At 36.8% G+C, this 17454-nt stretch overlaps 1 long non-coding RNA gene across 1 annotated transcript; it reads right to left on the bottom strand.

Annotated features, from left to right (window-relative positions):
* Nucleotides 1-5222: 5222 nt before the first annotated feature.
* On the bottom strand, nt 5223-9337 carry LOC110711313. Its single transcript, XR_002509335.1, has 4 exons — nt 7615-9337; nt 7463-7517; nt 5784-5838; nt 5223-5473 (listed from the first exon to the last, which is right to left on the bottom strand). It is a non-coding gene; the product is annotated as an uncharacterized LOC110711313 (long non-coding RNA).
* Between the last annotated feature and the right edge of the window lie 8117 nt (nt 9338-17454).

Raw genomic sequence — 17454 nt, 5'->3', positions numbered from 1 at the left:
TTGGGCTCCAAAAGTGGTCGTGTCCTTCTAGCTTCCGTAGTCGATCCAATAAGGCCCGGGAAAATGCTTCAAGAGTGCAATTTCCTGTAAAATACAACTAAAACTACGAAAACACTAGAACACACAAATTAGTAATTAGAGCTTAAAACACTACTAATAATGACCACGGGATGGGGGTAAAACACTATTTAATATAGTCATATCAATTCCACTTTGAAAGTGACCTCAAACTATTGAAGTTAAGCTAAGTTATCGACTTACAAGCTTAGAATGAAGCAAGTGGTGCTACATCAGTTGTAAGGTCGTATGCTTTGTTTAAAGACCTTTAAGATAAGGCTGGAATAAATAAATGGTTATTGTGTTCCATAATCAGCAAATGATCCGTTCACACACGGAAAGACTCACATTCAAAGAAAAGGAGCAATAGTTGCGAATTTATTTGAATGGCATGGTTATCCAAGCGTTGAGTAAACAATGCTTGATTATAAACAACCATTTCCCTAATCAGTAATTTCACTAAGTTCAAGACATGGGCATGATTTGCGTTCCGAACATCTTTAGCAATGTCACATCGACAAGAACGTACTCAAGGCTCTATTAGATAGGATCTTTATACTTGCTTTATTCGAAATCGTTCTAAGACAAGCAAGTCTTACTTGTTGAAACAGACAAAGCAAAGAGCTATTGTTCTTTGTATAGACAATTGACTCCGAAGGCTAAAGAGGATTCAATTACTTCAACGTTTCACAAAGAATTTGAAAGGATATGGCTATATTCATCAAATGTGAACAAATTTGACATAAGTAGCTCAAGAGTTCAGTGAAGTACAAAATCGACTTGGCAGATATCAAAATGAATAAATTAGATCGAGCGATGTTTGCTTCAGCCAAGCGTGACCATCAAAAAGTTATGAAATTGAAATTTTCATAAATAAATTCACAAAGAACATAGTGTGTCTTCACGGAGACCTCGATGCCATTTAAAAATGACTCGAACAATGATGGATCACATCCCTTCCTATAAAGTTCTTAAGATTTGCACGAAGGACTAATGTTACACTAAATAAAATGTCGAAGCTAATAAAAGGACGCCATATTCATTTATGGATAGAATTATCTTCTAAATGTCTTTTCAAGTATATGTCTAAAACTCTTAGCCATAGTGGGAGTTCACTGGCTCAGTGGGAGCTAAGTGACACAGTGGGAGCTCACTGGCATAGAAAGAGCTAGGTGGTTGAGTGGGAGCTTAATGGCTCATTAAAGGCTAAGATAGCTTAAGTGGGAGCTAACTATTTGTTTTACAACGAACTTTTACCCAAAGACAATATACATGTCTCTTTGTAAACATTCAAGTGAGACCACGGGCATTACCTCCACAACCTAATTGAGAACATAGTGTTTGGTTTTGTAAGTGGTGTCTTTCTGGAAAGTAACACATTTCTAAAACGACAAGTGGGAGGAAAATGAACTCGATGACAACCGAGCTTAGAAACAAACTAAAACTGAGAATGTCGGAAGACCTTAAAAGGACTTCGTGAGAATGCATGATCAAGAATACTCAAAAGGATTATACAAGTGCCTTAAAAGAGAATTCATTACTCATAAAACATCAGAAATGTTGGATTAAGATCAACATAATAAAAGGGCTTTGGAAGCGCCTTGAAACACAGTGTTTGATGCAATTGCCCCGTATAAGTATTGAATAAACCAAAGGCTTGGATTGAATCCTATAAATTTCTATTAAGTTAGAAATGAACCTAAAACTTACAAGCATACTATTTACTATTAGATAGTAAAGGAATAATGCTTTGTAAGATAGCTACGAAAAATCCAAATTCCGAATAATGGTTAGAGGCCAAGAAAATCCGAAACAAACTCCATGTTTATAAATCATGTTTGAAACTTGATTAATTTGCATAAAAGGTGAAAGACCCATCGATAGCAAATAATTTTTCAAGGAGAAAACTAACAAATGTGGAAATGTATATGCATACATAGCTAGATTGGACCTAAAGGATACACTAAAATTCACGGAGTTGATTTTAATAAAAAAAAACCTATTCACCAATCAGAATACTAAAGTCTTTTTGTGATTGTTTTAGCAAAATTTCTCATATGAAATATGGCAAAAACAAAACCAATATCACCTTCCTAAAAAAGGATTTTGGAAGTGACTATGAAAATAGTCTAAGGGTTTTGGAAATCTAAATAAGAGCAAGCTCAAGGAATCCGTCATGGGATTAATGGAAACATTGCATATAGGAATTGGAACATGTTTTCTCATGATATTAATAAGAGGATTGACTTATGGAGAAACATAGAAATTCTTATGAATAAGAAGTTACGTAGGAGCAAAAGTAAATTATATAAAGGTCCAACGAAAAGTTTATGAACTTTATTGTGAAATAACTATCAAATGCTAAATGCTTAGATTTGAAAATATTTTCCACAATGGACCAAGCATAAGACGATACTTAGTACATATTGGTATTAAGATCTATTTTATAGACTTAATAAAATGTTTGAACGTGTAAAAGATTTTACCGTGTTAAACATGAATTGAAGAACTTTGAAAGACTTTTGACCCGTATGTATAAAACTAAGTAAATGTTTGAACTAAGTATGAGCTAGGCTAAATAATAAGTCAAACAAGAAAGACTCTAGTAGAGACTTTTAACCATATCACATAGAAAACAGTTTAGCAAGACTCAATGAAACTGAATGAGCTAAAATGTCACATGGATTGAATAAGATTGAGAATTACTCGGCAATTTAATCCATCATGTACGCTGTGATATGGAATCGTCACTCGACTTACTTGCTTAGAGCATGTGAAGTACGTATGTAATACCAGTCAACATTAATCTAAGTGATAGATCATTACATTATAGTCAAGAACATCCAAAGCACTTGAATGAGCTAGAGGATGAGTTCTTGACGCATGGAAACAAATATACTTGAATTTTGATGTTGCAACCACAAACCTTAACAAGGATCAGATCCTTAACAAGGAAACCATTTGTAAGCACAAGGCAAGAAGAGTCTTGGCTTGAGAATGGTAACATGGATATGCATCCATGAATAATGTGCGGAAATTTAAGGTAAATTTCCATGATCACAAGTGATTAGGGTATCCCAAATCATTGTGAGTCGTTTGTAGTGAATTCTATGCAAGGCATCATTGGGGAGTCTACTAAAGTATATGTTGAGAATATTGTTGCATTAAAGGCAATAATAAGGAAGATGTTAAATGGAAAGCTCGTTGTTGAACGTTGATGATTGTAGGTTGTCAAGCTAAAGCTTACAAATCATGAAAATGAGTGGGAGCCTTCACTTGGAAAATGAATCCTAAATCACATGTAATCCATTAACACTCTCAAAATTTTATCATCTTATTATGGGAATGATGGATAATGAAGATGCTAAGATTCGCAAAGTAATTATAACTAAACCTATGCAATAAGTGAACGACAACATTCATAATTGCATGAAAGAAATCAAGCATATTAAATATGGGTATGATATCTATGAATGTTCTATAAAGAGTAGTACTCTTAAAACATTTGGGAAAACCATTTATCATAAGGTGAAACATTGTGAAGTTTCATAGTGGAATAAAATTTTTCTGAATATTCCACAAAACTATTTAATTATGGTTTAGAATTAAATAATGAGTCCATTCGATTTTAAAGAATATTCAAAATAGGGTATCAAGACAATGTCTTGGATAAAGAAACACCTATTAAGTGAACATTGAATATTTTAATCGAAAATTATCCCTGATCAAGGTCATTTATTTTGTGAACGGTTAATAACCGTTAGAGATTACTGTGTATTATTATTTATAGCACCGTTTCTTGTGCTATGAGGACATAAATCATTTGTAATGGTATTGGTTTAGAACCACACTAGATCGACCTACGATAATAATTTTAGAGATTTGAAATCATCATAAGTATATTTATCATTATTGTTATCGAAACTCTTTTCCTTGACCATGAGTATTGTGAGGTCTCTTGTTTGAATACTAGTCCGTTTTTGATGTCGGTCAAACGTCTGCCGTAATTAAGGATTATAACAACGGCTATCAGGCGGCTAGGTCCTCTTAGTAAGAGAAGCTACATTATAAGACTGGGAATGTCCTCCTACTATTAATAGTCAATATGTATTGTTGTTTATAAGGCCTCTTGAAGAGCGAGCCTGTGAAAATGCATGTTCGCGCTCAGATGGATTTTAGAAATCATCTGCTTATTAACAGTCAAACATGGATTTCATAAACAAAGCTGGACGTAATAGGGATGACGAATAATCTTACCCTATAGTTCATGAAGAGACATGAAGGGACATAGGAAAGGGGCTATACACTGAAAGCTTTCCGGACAAGTGGGAGATTGAAAGAAATGGTGTCCTCGAACAAGTGTATTATTCTGATAGTGGGTTCAGATTTATTAGAAAGCTAATATATTCAGTAAGGTCAAGAGATCGGAATGCCTAGGTGGAGGCCGCTTCCGATCAGTAATATTAGTGCATACTTAACATTACAGCTTAATCTTGACTGCAGCCTTCGGGTCACACCCTTAGTAGAAAACGAACCGACTCGACGAATTTATTCGGAAGAAATTAATTCATCGCCCGAGTATTAAATATTTAGACGTCGGACATTCGAGCTTGGAGCGTCCAAACCGAGCGTCGGAGAATCTCAAATGTCGAGCCAAAATTGACTACTAGAATTTCCGTGTTTTAGGGACGCTTTTTAGGCCTATTTTCGACGCCAAAAAGCGTCGAATTTTTTTTTCTCGACGCTTCAAAAAAGCATCGAAAAAAGATGAGTCGAGAAATTTGTTAGAAATTTAAAAGTGTCGCAATTATCGACGCTTTTTACTATCCTGTAATGTATACAAAGCGTCGCAATTCTCACAGTTTGCGCACTTTCTCAAATTTGGCGGCGCTTTTACTTGTCTATAATCTTACAATTGGCGATGCTTTTTTATGTCCAGAGTTTCATACCTTTAATGTCTTTTATTTTAGTGACGTTTTTTTCTATCTATATTTTCAAAGTTGATGACACATTTTCTTGTCCTTTTTCCTTTAAAATATCTTTACAATAACTTTACCCAAAAATATATAAAATTTCAATCACTGAACCTATTACTAACTAGTATACTTGTATTAACTAATAAATTAGATGTACAACAATATTATGTGAAAAAAGTTTTTATTGCATATAAATATTTTAGTACACATAAAATATCTCATAGTAATTAGTTTTCTATTACAATCGATATAATTACAAGTAATAGTTCATTCGTGACTAATTGTATCGGCTGAAATTTTGAATCATATATAATTAAAATCTTTAAATAGCTTTAAAATATCTTTCTTCCATCCTTGTAATCTTGTGTCGTAGTTGTCAGCCTTTTTATACCATTTCTCGGTATTAATACAAGCAATGGATGCCACAAAATCTCTTAACCCTGCACCAGAGTTCAACAATTGCAACAAGATATCAGCAAAAGAATCTAATTACAATATTAGACAAAAACTAATAACACTAGGGAGCCATATACAAAAAAAAAAATCATTTAATCAAACCAATATCACAACCAACTTCCAAAGCTAATTACAGAGTTGATAGCTTACCAAAAGTATTAGGTTATTCATACATCGAAGAAAACATATCATTTGCTAATATTATCAAATTCTTAAGTTTTGACTTCTGCAATAAATTTTAATTACATGGTGATATGCAGAGCATTAATAGAAAAAGAAAGGATGGTGAAGTACCTTTATTATTCTTGGTTATTCCCGTTACATGTCTAGTCTTTAATTTGAGTGCAACCTGCAAGATAGAAGAGAAGTACACTGATAAGGAAAATGACTAACAAGTGGTAGAATATGTTAAGGAGATTGACTAACAAGTGACTACTACAAGAATTTTAACGTGTCTTTGCCTTCAGAGTTGCTGCCCCTCTTAAACCAGAATGTAAATCAGTGTTTAAAAACAACTATTATGTTCTAAAATTTATGTAGCATATGCATTAAACATGTTGTACATAGTTAAATAAGGTTTCATAAAATTTTAATTAACTACCCGACAGCGAATCTCATGAGTATGACCTTATACTGGGATATATATTTCAACAGGAGATTGTTTTTACACCAAGATGACTCTACAGCCTCAAAATATGACATAGACTGGAGTCATTACCTGCATAGTTAACAAATTTTCACGCAAGCTCTAGCATATAATACCAAACTTGTATATCCCATCTAAGTTAAAATATCTCACAAACATCACTAACATTAGAATCTATAGGTATCCAGGTCCTAATTTTGAGGGTTAAGAAATCAGCAACAACCCTTAAATTAAAAAAAAAAAAAATATGGCATCTTAATGTAAGGAGAGGAGCAATAGCCAGGTTATTTTATCTTTTAAGAAAAATTAAAGATACAAGAAACAAATAGTCCAATAGGGAAAATTACCAGGTAATTTTATCTTTCAAGAAAAATTAAAGATACAAGAAACAAAATGAGCCAAGTCCCACACAAAATTATTCGACATACACTTCAAGCAAAGTATCTTACAATTTGGTTTAAAAGGGAAAATCTCAAAAATGAAGATGGAATATCTCCTGTAATAATTAAGTTACAAAGGATTTGACTAATAAGCTAAACCCAGAACAATTATGTGACAACCAAAATGATAAATTTAGAGTTTTGATCCATTTGTCAGCTTAGCTGTACACATTACAGTCATTCGGATTGCTCAAAATGAGTGCAAAAACTAAATGTAGCAAGTAGGCTGAAACAAGATAGCTACAAACCATAGACCAAGCAGGTAGCATTAGGTGTTTCAAAGCCCTTAATAATGGCCATATCCTCAAGCTTTATTTGGTGAAAAGTTCTCAACCACAATGATAACATTACAATCAGAGCTCTAAAACATAAATACTCAAATACCGGAGGTAAAATTAGAGCCTTGCCTTATGATTCCGTTATTTATAAGGGATCGGACAGTGACATGCACATGCCTTAATCGAGATTAGAAACACGTGTGATAAATTCGATGAATAATTACAAAGTATTGAAAGCAATTAATACCGGAAAATAATATGTACCTTGTTTAGGTCCCTCTTCTTCACCTGTCACAAAAAAGTTCCTCTTCTTTGACATTCTTTCATCTTAGCTCTACCTTAATATTCAATACAAGTTGTTTCATCTTACTTGATTTTCTCTTCTATCTTAGAAACTTATGCCACAACATGCACAAACACATAGATTTCTAGACAAGATCAACTATTCATAAACCACAATTTTATGTGCAAGGAATTTTAAGAAAAAAGAAGTAGATAGGAGGCATGCAGCTCACATATTCAATAAAATGTGTTGGGGGCAGTCAGTTATATAATGTTTTAAAGCAACAATACTACATGTGACATGTTGAAACTATTGTTGTACCTCACCTGGTGTATCCATTAGAGTCCAAATCTCCAGCAACATGTTAACAAGATCTTCAAGCTGCACAAGATAATTATATTAAGCACACAAACTTAGCTGCACAAGATTAATTATATTATAAGAAATTCACTTTGAAGAAAGTTATCTAAAAGACTACATTTCTACTTCGTATGACTCCTCCAGCTTAAGCTCTCACAAACTCTTGCAGTTTCCTTGAAGGCTCAATCCAAGGGAAATACATTTTTATTATGTAGTTATCTAGAGAATTGAATCAATTAAAGAGTAAATAAAACATCTAATTATAAAAAAATTAAGCAATGATTTGATTTGGACAGAAAGATCATATTTAAAATAAGTCAAACTCAAAACATCAGAGTTGTCAAAATCATCTACTCTCTATGAGCAAAAGTATTAAGGAAACAAGCATGAAAAAATTAATAAAAAATCACATGCATCACGCGTACACGTGTTTGAGCTCTCCCCTGCAATATTATTATCAGATGCGGAGACTCAACAAGCATATAATGTGGCCCATACAAGGATTAACAATGCATAAAAAAAAAAAAAAAAAAAAAAAAAAAAAAAAAAAAAAAAAAAAAAAAAAAAAACACACACACACATAAAACAAAACAAAACTTTCCCTTCAAATACTTTAGCAAGATTGACTTTCAATGAGGTTAATCATATATAGTGGGTTATGATGTCAATAGATAATATATTAAAAACAAACTAATTAGTTGAACTATGATAATGTTTCTAATGATACTTTGTCCGTGGCACATGTGCATCTTATTTGATGAGCTACAAGGAAACTAATGAAACATGAGCTTCAACTTAAACATAAAGATAAAAAGGTATTAAAGCTCAAGTGTTCCAGACACTTTCAACTACACAGCCAAATCAATTTATTCACCACCTTGCCAAACACAAGAATGCTAACACGTCTTTTATGAGAGTATTTAGATATTTTGCTGGTATCTTAACTTATATGGATGTGAAATGATAAGTCAATGCAAACTTATAAACCTTGAAAGCTCAACATTTTGGTCTTATTTTTTCCTGTAACATCAAATGATTGATTTCCAATGAAAAAAAAACATAAATCTTAGATATAAGCTAAAATAGTGAAATATACGCAACTTTTTTTTTTTCCTGATATCTAAAACAAATTAATCACCACTATCAATCTATCATACTCCATAAGTTCTATTGTATTCTGAATATCTCTAACCAATTATGTAAAATGATATTGTATTTAAATTCCACATAATTAGTTAAATCCCATATGGTTGAAACCCGATCTACGCAAATTTTGAGTTCATACCGTAACACCTAGCCGAGAAAATGAAAAGGGATTATCTGAGTAATAAGACTAAAAGAGTGAAATTCTGCAACAATTGAAAATCTCAATCAGACCAAAACCAAAAATAATTGTAGCCTAAAATTCTCACTAAGTCCCCTGTACCCAACACGCCACACAAATTAAACCCTAGATTTAAATACAATGGCTTTCTACAACTACTTAAAAACTAAAAATTCCATGTAATTTCACAACAACTCAATAAAATTAAGTGTATCCGAATGACGAAATTGAGAAGGAGCGGAAGAAAATTAACACGACTTCGACCCTAATTCATTAAATTTCAAGCGGTTTCAAAAGATAGCTGAGATTGTATAAGAACAAAGGACAGTGATGAACAATTAGGCTTAGTGTATGAAGTTTTCAGATCTAATAGCCCAAGAAAGAGGAGAAAGAAAGAGATAGTGGGTTTCTTTTGTGCGAGTGGATAGCTGGGTGGTTTATGATTTTTTATACACTGCTTTGTTTGAAGTTGTGGGCTGCCTTTGAGTCACGTGCAACTCATACATAATTTTTGACGCTTTTTCAAGTCGAGAAACTTATGCGACATAAAAAAGCGTAAAAAAAAGCGGGAATTTATTTTTACACTAACGCCTCATACACAGCGTCGAGCCAATAGCGTCTAACAAGTAAGGGATTTGTAGTAGTGATTTAGGATTTGGCAAGACGGGAAAATGCTTCAAGTAACAAGTAAAATCCTAGCCACGCGAAAGGCTAGGAAAGCGCGCCCAATAGGAGCATGCCACGTGGCATCACACATGGCTAAACGCCATGTGGCAGCACACGTGGCAGCCACATTGGCATCCACCAAGTGGCAGCGCGCCATGGTGGCAGCGCGCCACTGTGACGACACATGTGGCATGGGCCGTGGACCTGGGGCGATGGGTCATAGACACGGGCCAAAATAAAATGTCCCAATCGAACCCAACTAGGGGCTCAAGGTTGGGTGACACATGGTTAGTTAAGATTGCATATGAAATGCCTTGGGGACCAAGTGAAAAAGTGGTCCACTCCTAACCATGTGACACTTGTTACTTGTTCCTTGGTTTATTTAACTAAGGGTTAAATTCATCAATCTTTTCATGTGGGATCTGTTTTTGAAAAGTCCTACATTGAAAGATGAGTGGAATTCAGAAGCTATCCTTCATTATCAATAGCCAAAGCATTTCATGAGAATTCCTTGCTTGAGTAGGAGTTCAATAGAGCATTGCATTAGCAAAAACTCTTGAACTCATAAAATACTCGGGTTTTGGTCGGACCTCGCTAACCTCGAGGTAACGGACCTAAAAGTCGCTATAAGTTTTTGCGGGTGGATTTCCGTAGAAGGCTTGCATATTTTCGGAGCTCGAGCTTTCAAGTAATAGCCTGTCTTTGAGGGCGAAGTAGGCTTCAAAGGTAAATTCCGATTTGACCCTTTTATGATTATTTGTTATGCTTTATGTTTTAATTAATTGCGAGTGGTTCCTTGGGTTGGGGTTGTTTCCACGGTGAGTCGTCCTACTTGACCTATTAAGTTCTCTAAAGTGCCTATTAATAATACGCTATGACCCCTGATGTGCCTTGCTGGAGCTGAGAATGCTCCTTTCCATCCTTTAATGAACGTTAGGGCTAATGAGTTCTTGTTTGTGGACAAACCTCAACATGGCGGCACTTTTGGATACCGCCTTACTCAATGGGTTCATCTCCCTGCTGATTCTACTAGTAGCTCAATTAGTCTCCCTGTGGCGACTTCGTGCCATGATCTGCAGAAGGTCAACCTTTGTTCTTAACCTTTTCCTTTTCTTACTTATTCTCTTATTTGTGTTTTATATTATTTTTCATGCTTTTTAGTTTTTACCTTAGTTATTTTCGTCTTCTTGTTGTTTGCAGCTCGTCAAGTATATTGGTGACTTATCCAATGCCTTTCTTACGGTGGAGAAGGAGTATCAGAATCATGGTTTGGCCTTTACTTAATAGGATAAGGAGATTCAGCAGGCTTATTCTTAGAGGGATGCATTGGCTGGTGAAGTGACTCCGCTGAGAGAGAAGGTGGATGCCCTGCAGCTCCGGATGGGAGAATTTAAACTATCCAAGACCAAGCTGGCGGAGTGCGAGGAGCATTTGGGGACATCCAAGGCCAGAGTGCAAACGTTGGGGGCGGAGATGGCTGCTCTGCGAGCTGGGCATGTGATTGAGCTTGAGGCTACTAGGAGGGAGTACTTAGATCATTTTTGTTTTCCCTTGCTTTTGCCAAGCTGCTTGTTGATCGCCACGATGGAGCTAGGCTGGGAGGCTGCAGCCCGTTGCGTGAGTGGTCTTTATGGCGATGGTGAGGAGAAGCAGGCTCGTTTTAATGCGTTATAGGTTAGGTTTAAGGCAGCTATGGAGGCTGACCTGTTTGATTTGCCAGCTACTCATCCGCGCGTTGCTAATTACCGAGTCCCTAACCATGCCGTGCTGGACTTCGAGGTGCCTTTATGCACCGATGTTACTACGACCATTGGGGTGGACACTTTTGCGGTTGTCTCCCCCGTACTCCACCGATTCATCGGAGTTTCCTTCCCATAGGTCTGTGGTCACTAGGTAGCTTTTGTTGTTATCTTTGGGGTGTATAGCCGCAAAAGATTGTGTTTTCTCCGTGCTTTCCTTATAACACTTTATCTATTTATTGCTGGGCCTTTCCAGCTTAACTTAAACTTTGTATATTCCTAACTATTTTGCTGAATGTTTCCTTGTCCTGGTGGACAAGGGTTCAGCTTTATGAATACATTAACTTTCCTGCTGAATGTTTACTCTTCCTTGATGTGTAGAGGTTCAGATTTATATTGTATTTACTTTATAATTTCCCTACTATTTCATCTATTACTTATCTCATAGTTTGTATGTTTGTTTGGATGAACTGCTTGGCCATGGTGTCGTAGGACCTAGACCTCGGCTCAACAACCCCTTTGTCATGCTCGATGAAGCCTCTTAGGTTGGGCCTCCCCGTTTTCCTAACTTTGATTTTTTACTTAGTTGCAGAGGGCCTTCTCATTTTCTCGCCCTTTGCTATACTTTAGCAGGAACTTTGATGAGTTTTACCCCTTCTATCTTGTTCATGCTGGATGCTTGTGCATTATGTACTCTACTTAGATTTTGTAGAGACTTGCTTGCATATTACTTAGTTTAGTTTGACGTGGCTTTATTAGGCATCATTCAACCTGTTCTGCTATGACTAATTCATGTCATTAAGCTTTTTGGCTGCTCGTTCTGTGTCATTCAGCTTATTTTGCTGTGACTTACTTATGTCGTTCATCTTGTTTTGCTACAACTTATTTGTGTCGTTCAGCTTATCTTGCTGCTACTTGTAGTTTTATGCCTCCTACTTATCTTTGTAAAGGCTTATCCTTTATCCATCTCCTCCTCTCCCCATCAAAGAGGTGAGCCGGGTGGGACTAAGAGAACCTTAGTGTTGTTTCTCAGCTCATCTTTTTACGTTTCGATAATCCTTCCCTGCCCACGTTGAACTTATTAGGCCTCCCCCTCATGTGTCCCCGAGGTGGTGCCCTATTTTACTTTGAGCAGGTAAGGTAAACTTCAAGGTAGGGCTTCTTTTTCTTTTTTTTTTTCTTTTTTTTTTTGCATAATGCTGTTTTGCTGCACCATGTTATGGTGATTTTTGCTTTTAACGAAAGTATGGCCTTTTCTGCATGTTAGTGTGTGATGCTAAAGCATAACATATTAAATCAAGTTTATGCAATATACTCCTCACATAGAGGCTCATATTTTATTGAATTGAAATGGCTTAAATGACTAGATTAACATGATATGGACTAAATAGGGTTCTTGTATAATTAAAGCAAAGTTTTCCAATTTCTACTCAGCTACTTGCTTTTTTAAACAAAGTATTTCTTTAACACATTAGCATTGAAACTATTCCTTAAGACCTAACCCACTTGATCTGGGAGGAGGAAAGCACTAGGTCCTACTTGTTCATGAATGATGAAGGAGCGGCCTTCCCAATTGGCTGACAGCTTTCCGTGCTGGTTCCCTCTCCCCACTGTTGTTGTTTTTTTTGAGGACCAGGTCTCCGGGTACCAGTTCTCGATGCTTGACTCTTTTTTTGAAAGTCTTAGAAATTTTGCTTTTTTAGCCAGCTTGAGAGCTGCTTTTAGCCTTGTTTCAGGCAGAATATACACTTTTCATTCCCTTGCTGCTCGTAGTGTTGTATCCTTAGGTTAGGGATTTGTACTTCCTTTAGGACAGCTCCATCTGCCTCGTAGGCCAGGGTGAAAGGGCTTTTTCGAGTAAACTCTTTCTTAGTGGTTCTGTTTCCCATAATACTAATGGGACCAGGTCAGCCTAGAGGCCTTTATTTTCCTCTAGCTTCCTTTGCAAGGCGGTTAGTCAGCTTGTTTTCCGTCTCTACCTGGCCATTGTTTTGCGGGTTCAAGACTAAGGCACTTGCATATTTGGTTCACAGTTCATCCAAGTAATCTTTGATGGTGTCGTAGTTGAATTGGCACCCATGATAAAAAACTATGCAATCTGGCACCTCTAACTTAGCTTCGATCCACTTGGTGAAATAGTCTACCGCCAATATGAGATACTTCCTGCCCAGTGACCTAGTGGTAAATGGTCCTAATATGTCCATTCCCCAATGAGCAAACGGGATCGGGCTGAGAATCCAGGTTAGATCGTTTGCTAGTTGATTTATGACTACCGATTACTTTTGGCATTTTTCGCATTTTTTTGACATATGCTAATGCATCCTATGTTAGAGTTGGATAATATGCTCCCCTTCCGAGCATTTCCACTCCAAAGGCCTTTCCACCGATGTGGTTGGCGCATATTCATGAGTGTGCTTCTTCCATGATCATGATCTTCACCGATGTAGTTTTGAGAAGCCTTTCTTGTTGAGCTCCCCGTTCATTACTACAAACCAGTTAGCGTCTTTCTTAACTTTATTGGCTTGCACATCGTCATCTGGCAGCAAGCCATGAATCTTATAAGTTAGTATGTTGGTGAACCATGCTCACTGCTATCCGACGCAGTTCTCTTGCTCACTTTCTACAATGCTACTCTCCTCCAAGACTTCAACCACGACTATCCATGTGAGGCTCCGTAGGGTAGAACTAGCTAGCTTTGATAATGCATCAGCTTTGAAATTTTCCGCTCAAGGAACCAGGTCTATCTGATAATGCATTGGTTGAGCCACTAGCTCTTTCACCTTGGTTGTGTATCTCAGCATCGGGGGATTTTTATCCACATACTCCCCATTCAGCTGACTAGCGAAAAACTGAGATTAATTCTGCAAGTGCACTTTTCTAGCTCTAGCTGCGATGCTCATTCGCAGGCCTGCAAAAGATGTCTTGTACTATGCCTCGTTGTTTGATGCCTAGAATTTGAACTTAATGGCGTACTCAAATACATTGCTCTCTTGCGATGTTATTATAATTCCTACTCGACTCCTTATTTGGCCTCAAGATCCATCCACTGCCACTTTTAATATTCCAATTTCATCCTCTTTCTCTTCGTAAGAGGCTTCTAGTGGGTGATTTGTAAGGATTTGGATTGTGTGCGCGTCGAAGTAAGGTTTCAGCTTCCTTGATGTTGTTACAACCGCATAAACCAACTTCTCTACTAGCGGGTATCTCTTCTAAACCTTAAGCACCACATGGCTCACAAAGTATATTGGCCTCTTCTATTTTTGCCTTTATACTTGGAGAACTGACACAATTGTTTGAATTGAGGGGGAGATGTACAATTATATCTTGTTAATCGCATGATATTTTTGGTGCACTTAGGACCTGAGAGGCTTAGGACTGGCTTTACTTATTCTGAGTTTGCATCAATTCCCCTCTCATTGATCACGAAGCTTAGAAATTTCCCAAAACTTAACCTGAAAACACATTTCCTTGAGTTAACCTTGATATTAGATTTGTTCAAGGTGGCGACGTTTCTTCCAAAACCATGATGTGCCATGCTTGCGTGGCATTCTTGGCAATTGAGTCGTTAACGTATACTTAAAAATTCCTACCCTCATGGTGCATGAATACCCTATCCATTGTTTTCTGAAAGGTAGCCCCAACATTCTTCAGCCCAAAGGGCATAGCTATGTAATTGTACACTCCCCCTTCGGTGATGAATGCGGTCTTCTGTCTGTCTGGCTTATGTAGGTGATTTGATGAGCATTTAGGTTGTTTTTACATTCTTTTCATGGCTTTCATGCTTAATAAATGCTTAGTTTTATGCTTTTGGTCTTAGTCTTACCTTTCCTCGCTAATTTTGTAGCTTTTGTGCATTTGTATGGTTTTCCTAGTCTTTTCTCTTTTATTTGATCTATTTTCGTGGTTGTAGGTATTGTATGAGGTTTGGGTCTTCATATTGGTGATTTACTAAGGTGGAGGAAGCTTTTGGAACAAGCTCTTGGCAATTGGAAAGCTCAAGATGCAAGGAAGTGGATTCTCCAAGTGCTAGCTCTTGCGCTTTCAAGCCGTACCCTCATGAATATGGGTTGTTGAACCCATAATCATGTGCTTTTGGGACAGCCTCACTTAGTGTTCATCATCATCATGATTGTGCGTTCATTCGAAGACCTTATCGAACGCACGAAGCCGCGAGAAAGTCGAAGAAACCCAGAGATGCACTGGCGAGCAAGGCACGGGCGCGCCTCCCTAGGTATTTATTTTATCGGTTTTTGTTTTCGCGTCTCTATAAATACCTTTTTAAACCCGATTTTTGGGGCAAGTTTAGAAGAAGTATTATTCTAGATTTTGATCATTGTTTTAGCTTAGTTGAGAGCTTCTCTCTATAGTTTTAGGGTTAGTTTAGGAGTGGATTTTAGATAGAATAAGTAAGGAATTTCATTGGTGATTGAGAGATTGAAGATTCAATGGTAACAATTGTGTTGGAGATCTTCTCTATTATAAATGAGCATTCTTAACTATATCTCATTTCATTGCTTTGTTTAATATTCAAGTTTGTTTGATTTGATTTTGATGTTTGATTGTTGATTAGTGTAATTGTTCTTCTTATATTGTTGATTCTTGATTTCTTTAGTTGTTTGTTGATTAGATGATGATGTTAGTGTAGTTGTTTGCTAGGAATTGGGTAAAACTTGTATGATTGATTGATTATGCTTAATTTGGGAATTATGTTGATTAATTGCTGAGATTAAATTGATTTATGGAAGTTTACATGTTTGTAATTCGATTAGGCCTTGAGAATTATGCTAGATTGTATTGTGAATCTACATTGATATGGACCATTGATTTTTAGCTTGCAATTGTCGATTGAGCTTGATTAGTGATGCTCCTAGATAAAGTCTCTCGTAGTTGGCGCTAGTTTGACCTCTAGTAGATAGTTTGTTGATTCTTTTGATTGAGCTTGCCATTAGTCTTCACAACCATTGGTTTGCATATTATTTCCAAGATGCTACAATTGTCATGATTGCTTGTTGATCCCGTTCCTAGTGTTTTATTTTTTTGGTTTCTTTGTTTGTTAGTTGTTAGTGTTCTCTCTTTATCTTTGTCTTCGACCTAGCTTAGGCGCATAATTGAGAGCGCTTGAACATTACCGTTCCTTTGGGTTTGACCGTTGACTTGCTTCTATACTTGTATATAGGTTTGTTAAGTGTTTATAAATTTTGTTTGACCGAGGGAGGATTAGTTTCAACGACCTAGTTCCACCCCTCGTCAAAATGGCGCCCTTGCCGCGGAACGGTGTCTATGTTTGTGCGTTTTTGATTACTTGAGTCTAGGTCTTTGTATATACTTTTCTTTTATTTGATTTTTTTTGCTTTGTAAAAAAAAATGGCATGTCTCTCATTTCCTCAATATGATGATGAGCCTTTTTGTGAATATTTCAATAGAATTAAGGGATTTCTTTACTATAATCGTTGTAGTATTTGAGAGGCTTGTGAGATTTGTTATTTTGGTTTAAATGAACAAACTAGAAATAAACTTGAATGCATGCATAATGGTAGATTTAGAGCATTATCAATTGATGATGCTTGGGATTTTTATGTTTGGTTGTCTAGGGATGTTAATAATAGGGGTATTCATGATCCTAATATTGATGTGCAATGTCTTGATTCTTCTTATATTAGCATGAATTCCCATGAATTTTCAAACACTAGTAGAAAAATACAAAAAGGCAACCCCCAAATGCCACCGGTTCAGGCTAAACCGGTGGCAAAAACCGGCCTAAAAATGGGCGGGTTTTTAGACAAGGAGAAATGGCACCGGTTCACCTCAAACCGGTGCCAAAAATACAAAGGGCACCGGTTTGAACCGGTTCCACTGAACCAGTGCATTAAAAAAAAAAAATGCGCCTCTTGTCTTTCTTTCTTCTTCCTTCTCTCTTTCATTTTCCTTTCTTTTTTCACTTTTGCATTCCCATTGCCGAAACCCTCACTGCACTCTCTCCATTTTACCACCACTAGAGCCGCCATCGTCGCCGACTACCAGCCCCACCCTTCTCCTTCTCCCCTGCCCTTCTCTTTCTCTGTTCATTTTTAAGTGGGTTTCCCTCTTAATTAGAGGGTTGTGAAGGTCTTGAAGCCGCGCCACCACCTTAAGCTCGCTGCACCACAACCCTAAGGTCGCCGGGCCACCGTGCTTCTGCTGCCCTAAGGTCACCGTGCCACTTGTTGCGGCTGCTACTGCCCTCCTCCAC

This window comes from Chenopodium quinoa, unplaced genomic scaffold (assembly GCF_001683475.1).
Source record: "Chenopodium quinoa cultivar QQ74 unplaced genomic scaffold, ASM168347v1, whole genome shotgun sequence".
Lineage (NCBI taxonomy): Eukaryota > Viridiplantae > Streptophyta > Magnoliopsida > Caryophyllales > Amaranthaceae > Chenopodium > Chenopodium quinoa.
The sequence above is the reverse complement of the archived record's forward strand: the minus strand, read 5'-3'. Positions and strand labels throughout refer to the sequence as shown.